The sequence below is a fragment of the Vicia villosa genome, unplaced genomic scaffold (assembly GCF_029867415.1).
Source record: "Vicia villosa cultivar HV-30 ecotype Madison, WI unplaced genomic scaffold, Vvil1.0 ctg.000210F_1_1_3, whole genome shotgun sequence".
NCBI lineage: Eukaryota > Viridiplantae > Streptophyta > Magnoliopsida > Fabales > Fabaceae > Vicia > Vicia villosa.
Genome location: NW_026705075.1, coordinates 87703 through 109325, shown reverse-complemented (window position 1 = coordinate 109325; position 21623 = coordinate 87703). Strand labels below are relative to the sequence as shown.

The 21623-nt window shown below is 37.6% G+C and overlaps 1 long non-coding RNA gene across 2 annotated transcripts; it reads left to right on the top strand.

The window, feature by feature from the left end:
* Positions 1-5586: 5586 nt before the first annotated feature.
* On the top strand, positions 5587-7623 carry LOC131625368 (uncharacterized). Of its 2 annotated transcripts, XR_009290842.1 has the most exons (4): positions 5587-6090; positions 6193-6322; positions 6563-6632; positions 6777-7623. It is a non-coding gene; the product is annotated as an uncharacterized LOC131625368 (long non-coding RNA). The 2 variants fall into 2 exon arrangements; XR_009290841.1 differs by having other exon boundaries at positions 5587-6322.
* Positions 7624-21623: the final 14000 nt, after the last annotated feature.

Below are 21623 nucleotides of genomic sequence, written 5' to 3'. Positions count from 1 at the left end.
AATGGAGAAAGATCCAAAAGATGAGACTCTATACAACAGACTCGATATGCAGAATGATGTATGCAAAAAGAAATTTATGATTTTTCCAAACATTTTTTAAGATTATTTCCTTGCAAACATTGGAACATAAACAAATCTTTTATTCATTCATTATATATTTTTTTTTTTTTTTGCAATAATGGGAAATGTTACAACATTGGAGCGTAGCTCCTTACAAAAGCAAATGATAAATGAAAATCTAAACAAATCCTAAACATCTTCATCAGATGAAGAACCAAATGCATTGTGCAGCTTGAGCTTCATGATTTCTTTCCCATAGTAAGCTTTCAACTTGGCCTTTTCAGCTCTCAGTTTGTCGACAACATTCTTCCAATCATCAGGAGTCGGAGCGTTGCTTGTCGAGGCTTCAAGATTCTTCTTGCTTTCTTTGATGTATCTTCTGATTGCGGCATCCTTCCGACGAATCTTCTCATCTTTGCTCATGAGCCATCCATCTTGATAATAGAGAGTTTCTTCGTGATCTTTCACTCTTTTCTTCAACTTTCTATTTTCCTCATCAGTTTTACGAAACTTTTCTTCCCAAGCGTCTTTTTCTAACCTCATCTTGGCTAAAATCTCTTGGTATTCTTCCGTAGTGTCAATGGGAATGTTGGGTAGTTGAGACACCACAGGGAACATGGGTTTTTCATAATCATAAGGCATTTGAAACTCCTTTGCTCTTTTCTTTACCCAGCAGGTATAGGCGTTTGTAGCAATGCAATTTCTTTCCCCACCTTTTTCTTTTCTTCGGACGTCGTACCAAGCTCTCACCATTCTTGTCTTCAACCTTTGAGGATCTTCCCCTTCTCGGTAAAAGTAGCATTCCACTGTGAGACCAATTGGTTTAACTGAATTTGCATATCCGAGTTGTCGTCGGGCTAGTACCGGATTGTAGTTAATTCCTCCTTGTGTGCCAATGAGAGGTACGTTGGCGAACTCCCCACAACTATCAATGGTTTCTGTACCACAGCGAGCCAGGGTATACCAATGAATATCATTATTAGCAAGAGACATAAGTCTTCGAGGCCAACGTAAGCCTTCTCGGTTTTCCGTGAAAATAGGGGACTTAGGTAAGTGTGAAACAATCCATTTGTACAAAAGAGGTGCACAACATACAATGATTCCACCGCCTTGGCGATTCCTATGATGGATAGAGAAATACGTGTCACCAAGCAAAGTCGGAACAGGATTTCCAATCAGAAAGATCTTTATGGCATTGATATCAACAAAGTCGTTGACGTTGGGAAACAGAACAAACCCATAAATGAGCAAGGCTAATACAGCTTCAAAAGCTATCATGTTACCAGTGTCAATGAAATCAAAGGCTTTCTTTATTAGAAACTGCGAAGTCAAACCCGGAAAATTTCCTTTGGTAGTCCAATTACTTTCTATTTCAGATTTCTTCAAGTGGATACTTGCTGCAATGACTAGTGACTTAGGAATGGCTTCCAAACCATTGAAAGGTATTTTGTCAGATACAGGGATACCCAAAAGATCGGCGTATTCTTCCAAGGTTGGTACCAACTGATAGTCTGGAAAGGTAAAACACCGGTAGACGGGATCATAAAACTGAACCAGAGTTTTGAGAAGTCCTTCATCAACATGAGTGTTCAAGATAGGCAAAAGCTTTCCATGGCTTTTCCTAAAATCAGAAGGATTTTGTACAGAAGATGCTAACTCTTTCAGCCTTTCCACATTAGGCATTTTGAAATCATACTTTTTGGTATGCCTTTTTACCCACTCCATAACTTAATCCTATAATGTTTGCAAAGAAAACTCTCTAAATTTTTTTGGAAAAATCATGTTTTTATGGAAAAAGATGGGTTTTTTTTTTTAATGAATGTATGAATGCATGGATGCGTGGATGCCACATATTCAAACATGGTAAAGCAAACATGGTAGTTCAAACATGGTAACGCAGACATGGTACTACAAACATGGTAATTCAAACATAGTACACATCGGTTTAAAGGTCCAGCGTCACGAGCATGAGGTCAGAGAACCAAACATGGGATAGTACTAGGGTTTATCACCTGCAAAACATGTTCTACTGATACGTCAGAGTCTACATTTTTCTTTCGGATATTACCGGCTTGCACAACTGAACTTGTGAGCTAGAAATATTCTCAAGAAAAACTCGTCTGAGTGTGGTTCTCCGCATGACAACTATCCAAGTCTTCACCTGGATCGTTTCTGCACCACGTCCTAATAAGGCCAGGATGGGTTGGGGTTCTACAGCCAACTCAGCTTCTACAGTTCAATGAAAGCAATAATGTCTTCGCAACTGAACTTGCTAAACATATACTACCAACAAGGAACCTCCACTGAGCGGAAGGATTCTCATGCTGACTTTTTAAGGACTGAACTCCTTGTATGCCATACATGACTATACCCTCCACCTAATTCTTATGTGTACTTAATCCGGGTTAGGATTTGTCCATAATGTATCACTTGTAACAGAATCACACCAGTAACAGGACCAAGGAACCACACATGTAACAAAAACATAACAAATAGAAATAACCCTTTCTTCGGAAACAATAAAAAGATGGTCCCCGGTGAAGTCGCCATTTTTCTGTCGCGGGAGAAAAACCGTTTTTGTTTCCTCTTTTTTGTGGATGAGACACCTGATGCCTTCTTTGGGCTCGAGTGCTCAAAAAAATGATTTTTCTTTTGTACCGACCAAACTTTTTATTATTTCCAAAGGAGGAAAAGGAAAAAAGCTGCAATAACCTAAAAGTGGGGGGAGAGATCTTTGGGTAAGAGGGTTGGTTATACGAAGGGAAGGTATTAGCACCCAACGTATCTATAGTACTCTATAGGTTTCTTTGTTATGTTTTATTCCATTCTTGTTGTGGTGGAGGTTCTTGTGAAATAGGTGGGACCTAAGGTGTTTGTTTGATTATGCTCGCAAAGATCATCGCGATCCTCTGCATACATATCCCCTAGAGGGAATCAGAGCATCTGTAGCTCAGGGTCTACGGGTGCTAAGGTTTGAATGGTTTTTTTTGTTTTGTTTTGCTCGCCAAGGATCGACCTTGTGCCTACGTATTCTCAAAGGGATGTTGAGAAAGTCAGAGCAATCGTAGTTCCCACTTATGCTAGTGGAAGCAAAGAAAAATAGACAAATGTCGTCTAAATGCTAGATGTATCTAATCTATATCATCACATACATCTGTTTGATTTTTGTTTAAAAATCTTTTCATTATAAGCCCGGGGCCATGCCACTTAGGGTGCTTAGAATGATAAAGATGTTTTTGTTTAACCAGCCTTGTGGCAAAAACTTTCAATGAAGTCAGCCTTGTGACAAAAAGTTTTAATTAATCAGCCAGCCTCGTGGCAAAAGTTTCAATGAAGTCAGCCTTGTGACAAAAACTTTGATTAATCATCCAGTACGGTGGTAAAACAGTTTGATTGATTAGCCAGCCTTGTGGCAAAAAGAAATTTGATTGATTAGCCAGCCTTGTGGCAAAAAAAAGTTTGATTGATTGATTGTTTGTGATGATATATAAGAGATACTCCTAGTATAGAGATGAAAAATGTCTAATCTCCTAGGGTATTTGATTTGGATATTGGGGATGCTTATAAGAAGCCCGTGGGTCCTTGTACGAAGCCCAAGAGGAGGCTATCCGAGGGTCCTTGCATTGTAAGCCCAAGAGGAGGCTATGGGAGGGACAATCCGGGGTCCTTGCATTGTAAGCCCAAGAGGAAGCTATGGGAGGGTCACTCGTTTGTACAAAGCCCAAGGGGAGGCATGGTATAGTTGGTTTGAGCTCTTAGAGCGATTTCACCGGGAAACCATACTCTTTGTCCTAACCTAAACTAGTGGAGATTCTTTGCACGAAGCTCAATAGGAGGCTATGGGGAACCTAGTGTTGTACTAAGTTGAACAAGCATATAACATAATCACAAATGTGAACAAGTACAAACAAATATGCACAAGTACATGAACAATTACATGAACAATTATACATATATGACAGAGTGTGTGTATATAATGGAGTTTATGAAGGAAATATACCTGTAAGCATGATCCATTTGTATACACAGGGCTCGGGACTCACACTCGGGGAGAGGTCCATTTGAGTTTATTCAAAACTATGTAAACAGGTATTCACAAAAGGGCTTGGGACTTATACCTACATGGAGGCCCATGGTATATTTTTGGGAAGATTTAAAGAAACCTTCATTTTTGGTTTGTTATTAAAGTTAAAAATCAAACTGATTGAGATATGTACAAAAGGCGTACAATGAAATACCTAATTTCATGTACTGGAATGGGTATGTACAAAAGGGGCTTGGGACTTATACCTACGTGGAGGCCCGTGTTTTATTTACAAAACATGGTTGACTGTTTATTTACAGACGCGTTGTTTGAAAAAACGGTTTGAAGATTTGTTTTGAAAGAGTTTTCTGTACAAAGAAAAACTGTATAAAGAAAAGGAAAGGGACTTATACTCTCTAATATTCGAGAGGCCCATGTTTTATTTTCATAAAACATGGTGGATGGTTTAAAAAAGAGTTGAAAGATTTGTTTGTTAAAAAAACTGTTTGGAAGTTTATTTGGAAAAAAGTTTTCTGTTAAAACAAAAACTGTACAAAGAAAGACGAAAGGGACTTATACTCTCTAATATTCGAGAGGCCCCACATCGTTTTGAAAAACAATGGATGATTTGAAAGTGAATTGATTACTGTTGTGAAAACAGTTGATTGAGTTTTAGGCTTACCTCGAAGAATGAGAAAATTGGATTTCTGAGTTTGAGGTGTTACCGTGATCCTCGAGTGGTGTGCTTTGAATAAATTAGGATTTTAACAAATGTTAAGCATCCTCACCAGCAGAAAAGAATAGTCGGATAAGCTCACAGCTTTCAGCACTTCATGATCATCTAATAATTGTTTATGGACTTCTACAGCAAACAGAAGACCAAACAAAACAGAAAAAATCCAAAAGACAACAGAGAAATAATCTCGAAGTCTCGGATGAAGTTAGAAAACTCAAGTAATGTGCAACAGTAACCAATTAGAAATTTAAATGATTAAATATGAAATATCAAATTCAAATAAAAATTAATTCTAAAAGAAAAGATATATTTTTTTTGTGATTTTTTCATGAAAAGATAAAAATAATCAGAAACCATAAAGATAATATGCATCTAATATATATTTTTTGGAGTTTTAATAAGAATTAAAAAAAACACACTTATAAAAATATTGAAAGAAAACTTTTAATCTAAAAAAACATATTTTTGTCATTTTAATAAGGATTAGAAAAAAATGAACTTAAAATCCTACATTAAAATAAAAATAACTTAAACTCATGAAAATAAAAATAAAATAAGAGATGAATTAGTTAAAAAAGAAACTAATTAAATGGGCCGGGGGGTTTAGACTGAAATGGGAGGTGCATGGCCCAAATGAAAAGCTAAAATAATTCTAAAAAAAAAAGGGGGGGCGGACCGGGTCGGGTCAGAATGACCCGGATCCGCCCATGTTACTAGTAAAACACATGGGTTGGAAAACAAAAAAACCCTAAACTATGGGAATGAGGCAGCGCCTCTTGCATCTCTCTTTCCCCTTTTTTTTTCTGAAAAACTCTTCATCTTTCTCACGTTGAGCAACAACAACTATGGCCTCTCTCAGTGAAACCAAGTCTACTGCAAGAACGTGGCTCTCTCTCTTGGAACAAAACAACAACAGCGAAAGCCTCTCTTTGCTCTTCTCACGCTCTCTCGGATTCTCACCGTGAGAAACAATGGCGAACTCAAACTTTCCCTCGGTTTTGTGACGAACAACAAAAACAAACGAAAACCTCTCTTGACCTTGACTCACAGCGGCCATGGAAGAGAAATCAGAAGCAAAATTCTAGGCTTGTGTCTTTAATTTCGTTTTCAATTTTGTTTAACAGTATAACAACAAGTGTTTATGCATTTTTTTATTTTCGGTTTCCAGATGAACACTATATTTGCAGATATGATTTAAGCAGTAATATTGAGATTGAGAGTGGAAACGACTTACTTGAGGCAAGGAGGATTTTGCCGGATTTATGTTGAGGTATGTATCTTATTCTGCTTTTGGAAACCGAATTTGTTGTTGTTGATGTTATTCTGAGTTGTTGGATTGATGTTGCTGAACTGCTTCTGAATTGTTCGCGAGTTGCTGCTGCGGATGATTGATTCTGCACCGCGAGTTGTTGTTGACACAACTGTTGTCGCTGCTGAATTTTGGAATGGTTGTTGCTGTGATGCTGAGTCGTGATTTTGCAGCGTCGGTGTTTCGATTGCAGGTGAGCAAGAACCTTCAATGATGTTGTTATTGCAACTATTGTTGTTGCTGAATTTTGATCCTTTTAAAGAACAATTTGAATTGTTGCAAATTGTTTGAAACAAATTTGAATTGTTGTTGTAGAAGCTTTGAATCCGTTATGAACTTTTGTTGCAATTCATGTTGTTACAGCTGCTGAATTTTTGCTTTGGGTTGTTGTTACCGCTGTGATTCTGAACCGTGTTGCCATTCACACCTGCAGGAACGATTGGAAGCTCGAAGACTGTTGAATTTTTTTTTTGAGAGTTTGTTGTGATGAAGATGAACAAGCTGTAAGTTACTCTCTTTTCTCCCTCCTTGCGATTTTTGAATTGAAACCGTGTTGTTCTTGATGATGGAACAACTTTGAATTATTGTTTGAAACAACTTTTGAATTGTTGTTACTAACAACCTCTTTTTTTTTGAAATTGTTGTAGGCTTTTTGATGAAGGTGATGCCACAACACCTCTCTTTTTGGATTTATGGGATACTTGAAGTTCAACTTCAAGTGGTTGGAAGCTTGAAGATGAAGATCTTCAAGTAAGGTATGAAGAACTACCTTTTCCTCCTTCCTTACTTTGGAACTAAGAAACTTTACAATTATGAGAGAAGTGAGAAAGCAAGTAGTTAAGGTTGCTTTGGTGTCTTTTGCTTCAAAGAGATCATTTCCTATTTATAGGCAAAGCTTAGGATGTGTTAGGAATTAGGAAACTTGATTGGAATGTTATGGTCATTGCAAGAATAGGAATATATTCTTCATCATTGCAAGAATAAGAATAAGAATATATTCTTCATCATTGCAAGAATAAGAATAAGAATAAGAATATATTCCTTATGTCATTATGCAAAGATATTCTCATGATATAAGCCATGTGTGTAAATTTTTATGTCATTTTATGATATCTCTAAGTTGCATAATTTTATGACATAAAAATCTCTCTTTGACATTCTTTGACTTTTGCTAATTTCACCCCTCTTTTTGTTTCTTTTTTCATGTTGCATGAGGACCTTTGAAGAAAGAATGAAGAAATTTGAACTTGAAGAATGAAGACTTTGAAGAATGAAGAATTCAAGAAAGTCTTTGAAGTTTTTTTCTTTTTTCTTGTAATTCATTCCAACTTGAAAAATGTATGAACTTTGTATTCTTGAAATGATGTAATTCTTGAACTTTAGATAAAGTTCCTTTTGTAATCCATGTGTAACTTAGAACTTGTTTTATGTAAAAGAATTCCATTTGGAAATATTCTTTTAGAATCTTGAATGAAATTGTATGGAACTTGAATATTTCTTGAATGAACTTCAAATGCAATTTTCTATGTCTCTAATCAATTCTTGAATTCCTTTGAATGATCCTTTTTCAAAAGTAAATGGTGGAATATTCTTGAAGTAGTGAAGTTTGTTCTTGCACCAATGAACTTCTAATTCTTGAATTTATGGTTTTAAACCATACTTGAAATAATCTTTCAACAAATGGACTAAAAGATATTCCTTGCAATTTCAGTGAAATTTCCATGAATTGTTTCAGACTTGTACCAATTTTCAAATAATCCATATGAATCAATTCTTCACCATAATGAATCCATAAACCAAGAGTCGCGAAATAAATTCCAAACGAATCTCTTAAATCACACAAATGGCAATGACGCATAAAAACTGGAAAACCGCCATGAACACGAAATTATCTTGCAAAGAATGAGTGATTGAATGAAGAATCCTAATTTGGTCGATTCAAAGCCTTTGAGCTTATTGAAGTGAATCTTTGAGGACCAAATGGTGACTGTGAATCTTGAATTGATATACAATTTCTATTGGATTTTGTCATAGGGATTATTTGAGGATGATTGAAACTTTTGATTGACTTCCTGGGGATTTTTAGGGTTTCCCAAATGTGATCCCTGATTTCAGTCCCTGATAGTTCAAAACCCTGATCTGAGGATTTGTCTGATCAATCTTGGTGTAGGAGATGTTATGAGCCAATGGATTAGGTCAAAATGATGCACTTGAGGTCTTGATATCATGTCCCAAGCCATTAGGTCAATCTCTGAGCAAAAGTCAGGAGTATGCTATCTTCAGTCAAAACCCTAATTCAGTCGATTCAGAGCCTTTGAGCTTGTTGAGATGGATCTCTGAGGAGCAAATGTTGATTGTTGATGAAGATGATTCATTTGAAATGAAGGGAGAACAAAACCCTAATTGATTGTTATTTGCACTGATGAGTGATTTCCTGATTAAACCCTGCTGAGTCACAAGTAGCAAACACAAGCTATGCAATTTGTTAGAGATGCAAATGATGCATATGCTATGATATGAGGTGGTATCTTAGGTCAAAAATTGGGGTATGACAGCAGGTATAAAGAAGTGAAGAGAATCTTCAAAGCAAACACAAGAAGCAAAACCATGGAAACTGAAGCAAGCTGAGTGCTGTCAAGCTTCAGAGATCAGAAGCAAGAAAGAAGAATGAATCAGAAGCACTGATGATAGAATTTGATCCATATTTGTCTATTTGATTTGACAAAATTCTATTTGCTCTGATATATTGTTTGCTCTGATACATATAATGTTATGGATCTGATACATATAATGTGTTCAAACATATATTTTATGTTCTAACTCGTTCATGCTGACTTTTGTCGTTTAGTTTTTGTTCTGTAACATTTCAGGATGTAGAGATGCTCAGATGATGCTCTGGTACATTCAACAATGTTCTGATACAAATCTAGCATGAAGTGATGTTGGTAGAAATTCAAAGCTCTGAAGCTATCCGAGGGAAGCAGAAATCAGAAGCTGCGAATGTTCTAAAGATCCAGAAAACTCAAGTTCTGAAGCTGTCCTGAATGGAAGCAGAAATCAGAAGCTGTGAATGTTCTGAAGATCAAAGAAATTCAAGTTCTGAAGCTGTCCTGAATGGAAGCAGAAATCAGAAGCTTTGAATGTTCAGAAGATCAAAGAAATTCAAGTTCTGAAGCTGTCCTAGATGGAAGCAGGAATCAGAAGCTGTGAGTGTTCTAGGGATCTAAGGAAATTCTAGTTCTGAAGCTGTCCTATGGAAGCAGAAGTCAGAAGCTAAGAATTCTCTAAAGACAGAAGCTTATATGATCGTCTCTACCGAAATAATCAGGGAAGTCTTTTATTAAAGTTCTTCGAGTATTTATTTCAGGGGGAGATTATTTATCTCAGGGGGAGATTGTTAATCTCAGGGGGAGACATATTCATATGCTTATGCTATAGCTGTGTAATTTGTCTTTTGCCGTCTATTCTTTCTGATCGCAAATTCATATCATTTATATATGTTTTTGTCATCATCAAAAAGGGGGAGATTGTTAGAACAAGATTTGTTCTGATCAATTATCTTAGTTTTGATGATAACAATAATATGAATTTTGCTTAAGATAATATGGTACTCTAATCCAATGCAATTTCCCTTTCAGGAAATATATAAAGAGTACGCATAATTCAGCGCTCAGAAGCTTTGTCTCAAAGGGTTCAGCATGCAACATCAGAACATGGTCTGGCAAGACATCAGAAGATGGTCGAAGCAGAATCAGAACATGGGTCTATGGAAGCATCAGAAGAACATGAGATCAGAAGCACTGAAGCTCAGAAGATGGTATCACGCTCAGAAGCACTTCAAGGTCAGAAGATCAGAAGATGCTATGCACCAAGCTGTTTGACTCTGATGATATTCAAACGTTGTATTCACAAACATCAGATCAGAAGAAAGTACAAGTGGCAAGCTACGCTGACTGACAAAAGGAACGTTAAAAGCTACTAAAGGCTACGTCAGTAGACACAGCGTGAACAAGGCTCGAGGTAGTTGACAAAAGCGTATAACATTAAATGCGATGCTGTACGGAACACGCAAAGCATTAAATGCATTCAACGGTCATCTTCTCCAACGCCTATAAATATGAAGTTCTGATGAGAAGCAAGGTTAACGAATTCTACATCTATTCTGTGAATATCAACTTGCTGAAACTCTGTTCAAATCTAAACTCAGAATCTTCATCTTCATCAAAGCTCACTACATTGCTGTTGTAATATATTAGTGAGATTAAGCTTAAACGTTAAGAGAAATATCACAGTTGTGATTATCGCTTTTAAGAAGCATTTGTAATACTCTTAGATTGATTACATTAAGTTGTAAGGAACTAGAGTGATCGTGTGGATCAGAATACTCTAGGAAGTCTTAGGAGTGAACTAAGCAGATTGTAACTAGAGTGATCGTGTTGATCAGTAGACTCTAGAAAAGTCTTAGAGGGTATCTAAGCAGTTGTTCCTGGAGTGATCAGTGTGTGATCAGAAGACTCTGGAAGACTTAGTTGCTGACTAAGTGGAAAACCATTGTAATCCGTGCGATTAGTGGATTAAATCCTCAGTTGAGGTAAATCATCTCTGCGGGGGTGGACTGGAGTAGTTTAGTTAACAACGAACCAGGATAAAAATAACTGTGCAATTTATTTTTATCTGTCAAGTTTTAAAGCTACACTTATTCAAAGCCCCCCTTTCTAAGTGTTTTTCTATCCTTCATATGCTATAGCTGTGTAAATTGTCTTTAGCCGTCTGCTCTTTCTGATCGCAAATTCATATCATTTATATATGTTTTTGTCATCATCAAAAAGGGGGAGATTGTTAGAACAAGATTTATTCTGATCAATATTCTTAGTTTTGATGATAACAAGGATATGAATTTTGTGTGAGATAATGTGGTACTCTAATACATTGCAATTTCCCTTTCAGGAAATATATAAAGAGTATGCACAAATCAGTGCTCAGAAGCTTTGTCTCAGAAGGTTCAGCATGCAACATCAGAACATGGTCTGGCAAGACATCAGAAGATGGTCAAGGCAGAATCAGAACATGGGTCTATGGAAGCATCAGAAGAACTTGAGATCAGAAGCAGAAGCACTGAAGTTCTCATGGTATCACGCTCAGAAGCACTTCAAGGTCAGAAGACAAGAAGATGCTATGCACCAAGCTGTTTGACTCTGATGATATTCAAACGTTGTATACACAAACATCAGATCAGAAGAAAGTACAGGTGGCAGGCTACGCTGACTGACAAAAGGAACGTTGGAAGCTATTAAAGGCAATGTCAGTAGACACAGCGTGAACAAGGCTCGAGGTAGTTGACAAAAGCGTGAAACATTAAATGCAATGCTGTACGGAATACACAAAGCATTAAATGCTCCCAACGGTCATCTTCTCAAGTGCCTATAAATATGAAGTTCTGATGAGAAGCAAGGTCAACAAAATTTCTTGACGATTTCTGTGAATAATTAACTTGCTGAAACGCTGTTCAAATCAAAGCTCAGAAACTTCATCTTCATCAAAGCTCACTACATTGTTGTTGTAATATATTAGTGAGATTAAGCTTAAATGTTAAGAGAAATATCACTGTTGTGATTATAGCTTTTCAGAAGCATTGTAATACTCTTAGAATTGATTACATTAATTTGTAAGTAACTAGAGTGATCAAGTGTTGATCAGGATACTCTAGGAAGTCTTAGCTTGTGTCTAAGCAGTTGTAATTAGAGTGATCACGTGGTGGTCAGGATACTCTAAGAAAGTCTTAGCTTGTGTCTAAGCATTTGTTCCTAGAGTGATCAGGTTGTGATCAGGATACTCTAGAAGACTTAGTCGTGGGCTAAGTGGAAAACCATTGTAATCTGTTGCGATTAGTGGATTAAATCCTCAGGTGAGGTAAATCACTCCGTGGGGGTGGACTGGAGTAGTTTAGTTAACAACGAACCAGGATAAAAATAACTGTGCAATTTTTTTTTATCGTTCAAGTTTTTAAGACTACACTTATTCAAACCCCCCCCTTTCTAAGTGTTTTTCTATCCTTCAATTGGCATCAGAGCGCCGGTTCTAAGGTGCAAGCACTTAACCGTGTTTAGAAAAGATTCAGGAAGAGAAAAACGCTTCAGTAAAAGATGGCTGGTGAAGTTCAAACAAATCCAACTGCATCTACATCTGGCTCTGCTGAGCAATACAACGGTAACAATGGTTATACTAGACCACCAGTATTTGATGGTGAAAACTTTGAATACTGGAAAGATAAACTGGAAAGTTACTTTCTTGGTCTAGATGGTGAACTATGGAATCTTCTGATGGATGGTTACAAACATCCAGTGAAAGCCAGTGGCGTAAGGCTTACAAGGCAAGAAATGGATGATGATCAAAAGAAGCTTTTCAAGAATCATCATAAATGTAGGACTGTTTTGCTGAATGCTATCTCTCATGCTGAGTATGAGAAGATATCTAACAGGGAAACTGCCCATGATATATATGAGTTATTGAAAATGACCCATGAGGGAAATGCTCAAGTCAAGGAGACTAAAGCTCTTGCTCTAATCCAGAAATATGAAGCCTTCAAGATGGAGGATGATGAAGATATTGAGAAGATGTTCTCAAGATTTCAAACTCTAACTGCTGGATTGAGAGTTATGGATAAAGGCTACACCAAGGCTGATCATGTAAAGAAGATTATCAGAAGCTTACCCAGAAGATGGGGTCCAATGGTGACTGCATTCAAGATTGCCAAGAATCTGAATGAAGTTTCTTTGGAAGAGCTTATCAGTGCCTTGAGAAGCCATGAAATAGAGCTGGACGCAAACGAGCCTCAGAAGAAAGGTAAGTCTATTGCATTAAAATCTAATGTTAAAAAATGCACTAACGCTTTTCAGGCTAGAGAAGAAGATCCTGAAGAATCAGAATCTGAAGAAGAAGATGAACTGTCCATGATCTCCAGAAGGGTAAACCAACTCTGGAAGAGCAAGCAAAGGAAGTTCAGAGGCTTCAGAAGCTCAAAGAGATTTGAACGAGGAGAATCTTCTGGTGACAGAAGATCTGACAAGAAGAAGGCTGTCTGCTATGAGTGCAATGAGCCTGGACATTACAAGAACGAGTGTCCAAAACTTCAGAAGGAGAATCCCAAGAAGAAGTTTCATAAGAAGAAAGGTCTTATGGCAACATGGGATGATTCTGAATCAGAATCAGAATCAGACTTTGAAGGAGAGCAGGCCAACTTCGCGTTGATGGCTACAGAAGATGATGGATCAGAATCTACATCAGAATCAGATTCTGAAGAGGTATTTTCTGAACTATCTAGAGAAGAGTTAGTTTCCAGTTTAACAGAACTTCTGGAACTCAAGGCTCATCTTAGTATCAAATACAGAAAGCTGAAGAAGCAGTTTGAATTTGAAACTAAGAAGCTGGAAGTGGAAAATTCTGAACTGAAGGAAAAAGTTTTAAATCTATCCAAAGATAGTGGATCTCCTTCTGAAACAGAAAAATCCATTCCTAGCATGAATCATATTCTGAAAGAATATGACTCGAGCTTCAGAAAGTTCTTATCTAGAAGTATTGGCAGAAGTCATCTTGCTTCTATGATATATGGTGTTTCTGGAAACAGAAGGTTTGGTTTTGGCTATGAGGGTGATACCTCACATAAATTTGAACCTATTGATGATCTGAAGATCACATACAAGCCATTGTATGATCAGTTCAAATATGGCCATGCACATGATATTAGGCTCACTTCACATGCACAGAAGTTTAACATTGTTCACACCAAGAAGCTTGTGACACATCCTAAGAAATATCATGCTGACAAACCTAAAGAATATCATGTTGTTCCTCCTGTTAAATATTTTGCTAAACCCAAGTTCAATCAGAACTTGAGGAGAACTAACAAGAAAGGACCCAAGAAATTGTGGGTACCTAAGGAGAAGATAATTTCTGTTGCAGATATCCTTGGCGGCAAAGAGGACAAAAAGCAAAATGTCATGGTACATGGACTCTGGGTGCTCGCGACACATGACGGGAAGAAGGTCTACATTCCAAGACCTGGTGCTTAAACCAGGTGGAGAAGTCAAGTTTGGAGGAGATCAGAAGGGCAAAATCATTGGCTCTGGAACCATAAGTCTTGGTAACTCTCCTTCCATATCTAATGTACTTCTTGTAGAAGGATTAACGCATAACTTATTGTCCATAAGTCAATTAAGTGACAATGGTTATGACATAATCTTTAATCAAAAGTCTTGCAAGGCTGTAAGTCAGAAGGATGGCTCAATCCTATTTACAGGCAAGAGAAAGAACAACATCTATAAGATTGATCTTTCTGATCTTAAGAATCATAAGGTGACTTGTCTTATGTCTGTTTCTGAAGAGCAATGGGTCTGGCACAGAAGATTAGGTCATGCTAGTTTGAGAAAGATTTCTCAGATTAACAAACTAAATCTGGTCAGAGGACTCCCAAATCTGAAATTCAAATCAGATGCTCTTTGTGAAGCATGTCAGAAGGGCAAGTTCTCCAGACCTGCATTCAAGTCTAAGAATGTTGTTTCTACCTCAAGGCCGTTAGAACTCTTGCACATTGATCTATTTGGCCCAGTCAAAACAGCATCTGTCAGAGGGAAGAAATATGGATTAGTCATCGTTGATGATTATAGCCGCTGGACATGGGTAAAGTTCTTGAAACACAAGGATGAGTCTCATTCAGTGTTCTTTGAATTCTGCACTCAGATCCAATCTGAGAAAGAGTGTAAAAGCCTAAAGGTTAGAAGTGATCATGATGGTGAATTTGAGAACAAATTCTTTGAGGAGTTCTTCAAAGAAAATGGTATTGCCCATGATTTCTGTTGTCCTAGAACTCCACAACAAAATGGAGTTGTAGAACGAAAGAATAGGACTCTACAAGAAATGGCCAGAACCATGATCAACGAAACCAATATGGCTAAGCACTTATGGGCAGAAGCAATAAACATTGCATGTTATATTCATAATAGAATCTCTATAAGACCTATTCTAAATAAGACTCCTTATGAATTGTGGAAGAACAGAAAGCCCAACATTTCATATTTCCATCCTTTTGGATGTGTATGCTTTATTCTGAATACTAAAGATCATCTTGGTAAGTTTGATTCTAAAGCACAAAAGTGTTTCCTTCTTGGATATTCTGAATGCTCTAAAGGCTACAGAGTATACAATACTGAAACATTGATTGTAGAAGAATCAATCAATATCAGGTTTGATGATAAGCTTGGTCTTGAAAAACCAAAGCAGTTTGAGAATTTTGCAGATTGTGATATTGATATATCAGAAGCAGTAGAACCAAGAAGCAATGCTGCAGAAGCTGGAAGTCTCAGAAGCAATGGATCAGAAGATCAAGTTGCTGCATCTTTAGAGAATCTCAGGATTTCTGAAGAGCCAACAGTCAGAAGATCACCTAGACTTGCTTCAGCTCATTCAGAAGATGTGATCCTTGGGAAGAAAGATGATCCCATCAGAACAAGGGCATTCCTTAAGAACAATGCAGAATGTCAATTAGGTCTTGTTTCTTTGATCGAGCCAACTTCTGTTGATCAAGCTCTAGAAGATCCAGACTGGATATTTGCCATGCAAGAAGAACTAAATCAGTTTACAAGGAATGACGTATGGGACTTGGTTCCTAGACCAAAAGGATTTAACATCATCGGCACTAAGTGGGTGTTCAGAAACAAGCTAAGCGAGAAGGGAGAAGTGGTAAGAAACAAAGCCAGACTGGTTGCTCAAGGTTATAGTCAGCAAGAAGGGATTGACTACACAGAAACCTTTGCACCAGTGGCCAGGTTAGAATCTATTCGTCTATTAATTTCTTTTGCCACTCAACACAACATCACTCTTTATCAGATGGATGTTAAGAGTGCCTTCTTAAATGGTTATATAGATGAAGAAGTTTATGTCCATCAACCTCCTGGTTTTGAAGACTCCATGTCTCCAAATCATGTTTTTAAATTAAAGAAATCATTATACGGATTGAAGCAAGCTCCTAGAGCTTGGTATGAACGTTTAAGTTCTTTCCTTCTGGAAAATGGTTTCACTAGAGGAAAAGTGGACACTACTCTCTTCTGTAAAACATTTAAAAAGGATATTTTAATTTGTCAAATATATGTTGATGATATTATCTTTGGAACATCTAATGCTACACTTGGAAAGGAGTTTGCTGAGTCTATGCAGGCTGAATTTGAAATGAGCATGATGGGAGAACTCAAGTATTTCCTTGGGATTCAAATCAACCAAACTTCTGATGGAACATATGTTCATCAAACGAAGTATGTGAAAGAACTTCTGAAGAAGTTTAATCTTTCTGAAAGTAAAGAAGCCAAAACTCCTATGCATCCAACATGTGTCCTAGGTAAGGATGAGGTAAGCAAGAAGGTAGATCAAAAGTTGTACAGAGGTATGATTGGATCTCTTCTATACCTAACTGTTTCTAGACCTGACATTCTCTTTAGTGTTTGTTTGTGTGCTAGATTCCAATCAGATCCGAGAGAATCTCATTTAACTGCGGTTCAGAGAATTCTGAGGTATCTGAAAGGTACTACTAATGTTGGTTTAGTTTACAGAAGATCCAAAGATTACAACTTAGTAGGATTCTATGATGCTGACTATGCTGGAGATAGAATTGAAAGGAAGAGCACTTCTGGAAGTTGTCAATTTCTTGGAAGTCATCTGATCTCATGGTACAGCAAGAAGCAAGCTACACTTTCCCTCTCAACAACAAAAGCAGAATATGTTGCTGCTGCAGGTTGTAGCACACAAATGCTCTGGACGAGAAGTCAGCTAGAAGATTATCAGATATATGAGAGTAACATTCCTATCTTCTGTGATAATACTTCTGCTATATGTTTATCTAAGAATCCTATCTTACATTCAAAAGCTAAACATATTGAGATTAAACATCATTTCATAAGGAACTATGTTCAGAAGGGTGTTATATCTTTAAACTTTGTGGATACAGACCATCAATGGGCTGATATCTTTACAAAACCCCTTGCTGAAGATAGGTTTAAGTTCATTTTGAAGAATATCAGTATGGATTTATGCCCAGAATGAGAAGATGAGAAGATCTTATGTATGAGTATCTTCTGAAATGAGATTGGATTAGTCTTTTATAAGAAGTTCTGATTGTAATCAATTAGAAGTAGTGATTCTGTTATTACTAACGTTTCATTGTCTAAGTTGACTCAGAATCTCTTTAAAAGTAAAACAGTTGTAACTGGCTATCCAGATGGTAAACACGTGTTCACTATTTCTGGACAAGCGTGCGTGCAGTTGAGGGGACGCCTACTTAGGTAACTGTGCTAATCACTTCTTTTGTCATTATTATCTCTCCTCACGTCATGTAACATTAAATGCTATCCATCATTTCCTTTTATTTCATTTTCTTTTAATACTCTTCAAACGTTTCTTTTCCCTCTTATATTTCTCTCTCTTGCATTCAGTTTCTTTTTCGCCCTCTCTCTCTTTGCATTCATATAGTAAACCCTAGCATTTTTCACTATCTGCAACTTCATCATGAATCCCTCGTCAAGTTCTGCAAATCAAGAAACTGATCGTAAACAAAAGAGAAAGGCAACTGATGAACCAGAAATCAAACCAAAAAGAGTAAGGATCACCTATGACCCTCTCAAAGTGAACCCGTTTGAAGCTATGATGTCTGGAAACTACTCTAGACGTGTGTATCAACCTCTTGACGGTATCCCTCAATCACCTTCCTCTTCACAAACATCCACCACCTCTTCCTCTTCATTCATCTCTCTGGAACCACCTTCTTCACCATCTGATATCTCCTCTCCTTCAACCCATCCCTCAGATATATCCTCATCTCTCTCACACCCTTTTCCCACCAGAACACCTAACCCCTACAGTTTTGTGTTTCCCGACTCCAGGTTCACTGTAGACCCTCCAACACCTACCACTCAATCATTTCTAGAGCTTTTACATTCTGATGTAAATAGCTGGTTGGAGATTCTGGGCGCTGCTCACCCTAACCATCTGGATGAGTATGCTACTTGCAACCTCTGGGATGCATTTCGTCAGGATTTTCTGGTTAGGGCTACGGACGTCCAGAGAAGGATCATGTCTGACGCACCTGGTGTTCGTGGTCGTCTCTTGGAAGCTGGTGAAAGCAGCTATCACCATCTCATCAGGAACAGAAGAGTTCTTGAAGAGAGGATACCTGCAGATGAGATGGAAGAAGAAAATCTCTGCAGAGACATCGTGGTTTGGAGACCATGGTACCCTGTGCTGACTGGAGATTTTTAGTGGTTGTTTGATTGGTTCAGAATGAACCCTTCTGAAAGTGCTCCTCACATGGTCTTTCCATAAGTGGTTTATCCTGCTGAAGTTGTTGGTCCTACTCCTCCAACAAACCTAGCAGCTATTCTTCAGGCGTTGGAAGTTGGAGCTTCTGTGTTGCCTGAACCAGAATATGCTGAGGCTGGTCCTGAGTCAGACTCAGATGTTGAGATGGAAGGTACAGAAGCTGAAGACCTCCCAGAAGATCGTCCTGCAGAGATTGCTGTCCCTGTTGGCAGAAATTCTGGTGCTTCTTCTTCTGGTGTACCCTCAGCTCTGATGGAGACCTTGGAAGCTCTGCATCAGAATCAAGCTATGTTGGCTTCTCGTTTGGACGCGCAAGAAGCAGCCAATGCTGAGTTTCGCTCCTTCATGGCAAGGCAAACTGCAAGCACTAACGGGGTTCATGACATTCTGGCGCAGATTTTGTCTAAGCTAGGGTCTTAGTCTTCGGTCTTTGTAGTTTTCTCTCCTTGTTGCATCTGTTTTCTGCATACATCTTTTGTAATCCTGCTTGTTTAAATCAATGAAAAGTTTAATTCTGTTTCTTTCCTTTGTCGTTTTCTACATCTGAATCTTTTATATTCTTTTTGATGTTATGACAAAAAGGGGGAGAAAATATATGATAAATGATCTGATTAATATTATCAGTTACCGGGTAAAAAGGCCCCACATTACTAACAGAACTTGCAAAGTTCTATGTTTTAAGTTGTGTTGTTGTAGGAATTAAAGATTCTCTTTAAAGATCAACATAAGAAGCAACAAGATGATGAAGCAACTCTTTAGAGAATCAAGCTCTTGGATTCTTGAAGCAAGCTGAGTGCTATGAAGCTTCAGAATCAGAAGCAAGAAGGAAGAATGTTCAGATATTCTGATGATAGAATATGATCTGATTCTGAATGTCTATTTGTTCTGATACATTCTATATGGCTTATATGGCTCTGATACATATTATGTGTTCTGAAACATATTTTATGTTCTAATTCATTCATGCTGACTTTTGTCGTTTAGTTTTGTTCTGTAACATTTCAGGATGTAGAGATGCTCTGATGAAGCTCTGGTACATTCAATAATGTTCTGATACAATCTAGCATGAAGTGATGTAAGAAGAAATTCAAGTTCTGAAGCTGTCCCAATGGAAGCAAGAATCAGAAGCTGTGGATGTTCTGAAGATCTAAAGAAATTCAAGTTCTGAAGCTGTCCGATGGAAGCAGGAATCAGAAGCTGTGAATGTTCTGAAGATCAAAGAAATTCAAGTTCTGAAGTTGTCCGATGGAAGCAGGAATCAGAAGCTGTGAATGTTCTGAGGATCTAAAGAAATTCAATGTTCTGAAGCTGTCCTATGGAAGCAGAAATCAGAAGTCATGAATGTTCTGAAGATCAAGCACATGTGAACGTCTCTACCGAAATAATCAGGGAAGTCTTTTATTTATAAAATTCTTCTAGTATTAATTTCAGGGGGAGATTATTCATCTCAGGGGGAGATTGTTAATCTCAAGGGGAGACATATTCACATGCTTATGCTATAGCTGTGTAAATTGTCTTTAGCCGTCTGCTCTTTCTGATCGCAAATTCATATCATTTATATATGTTTTTGTCATCATCAAAAAGGGGGAGATTGTTAGAACAAGATTTGTTCTGATCAATATTCTTAGTTTTGATGATAACAAGGATATGAATTTTGTGTGAGATAATGTGGTACTCTAATACATTGCAATTTCCCTTTCAGGAAATATATAAAGAGTATGCACAAATCAGTGCTCAGAAGCTTTGTCTCAGAAGGTTCAGCATGCAACATCAGAACATGGTCTGGCAAGACATCAGAAGATGGTCAAGGCAGAATCAGAACATGGGTCTATGGAAGCATCAGAAGAACTTGAGATCAGAAGCAGAAGCACTGAAGTTCTCATGGTATCACGCTCAGAAGCACTTCAAGGTCAGAAGACAAGAAGATGCTATGCACCAAGCTGTTTGACTCTGATGATATTCAAACGTTGTATACACAAACATCAGATCAGAAGAAAGTACAGGTGGCAGACTACGCTGACTGACAAAAGGAACGTTGGAAGCTATTAAAGGCAATGTCAGTAGACACAGCGTGAACAAGGCTCGAGGTAGTTGACAAAAGCGTGAAACATTAAATGCAATGATGTACGGAATATGCAAAGCATTAAATGCTCCCAACGGTCGTCTTCTCAAGTGCCTATAAATATGAAGTTCTGATGAGAAGCAAGGTCAACAAAATTTCTTGACGATTTCTGTGAATAATTAACTTGCTGAAACGCTGTTCAAATCAAAGCTCAGAAACTTCATCTTCATCAAAGCTCACTACATTGTTGTTGTAATATATTAGTGAGATTAAGCTTAAACGTTAAGAGAAATATCACTATTGTGATTATAGCTTTTCAGAAGCATTGTAATACTCTTAGAATTGATTACATTAATTTGTAAGTAACTAGAGTGATCAAGTGTTGATCAGGATACTCTAGGAAGTCTTAGCTTGTGTCTAAGCAGTTGTAATTAGAGTGATCACGTGGTGGTCAGGATACTCTAAGAAAGTCTTAGCTTGTGTCTAAGCATTTGTTCCTAGAGTGATCAGGTTGTGATCAGTGTCATACCCCAATTTTTGACCTAAGATACCACCTCATATCATCTGCATATGCATCATTTGCATCTCTAACAAACTGCATAGCTTGTGTTTGCTACTTGTGACTCAGCAGGATTTAATCAGGAAATCACTCATCAGTACAAGTAACAATCAATTAGGGTTTTGTTCTCCCTTCATCTCAAAAGAACTATCTTCATCAACAATCAACATTTGGTCCTCAGAGATCCATCTCAACAAGCTCAACAGCTTTGAGTCGACTGAATTAGGGTTTTGACTGAAGACAGCACACTCCTGACTTTTGCTCAGGATTTGACCTAATGACTTGGGACATGACCTCAAGACCTCAAGTGCATCATTTTGACCTAATCCATTGGCTCATAACATCTCCTACACAAAGATTGATCAGACAAATCCTCAGATCAGGATTTTGAACTATCAGGGACTGAAATCAGGGATCACATTTGGGAAACCCTAAAAGTCCCCAGGAAGTCAATCAAAGGTTTCAATCATCCTCAAATAATCCCTATGACAATATCCAATGGAAATTGCATCT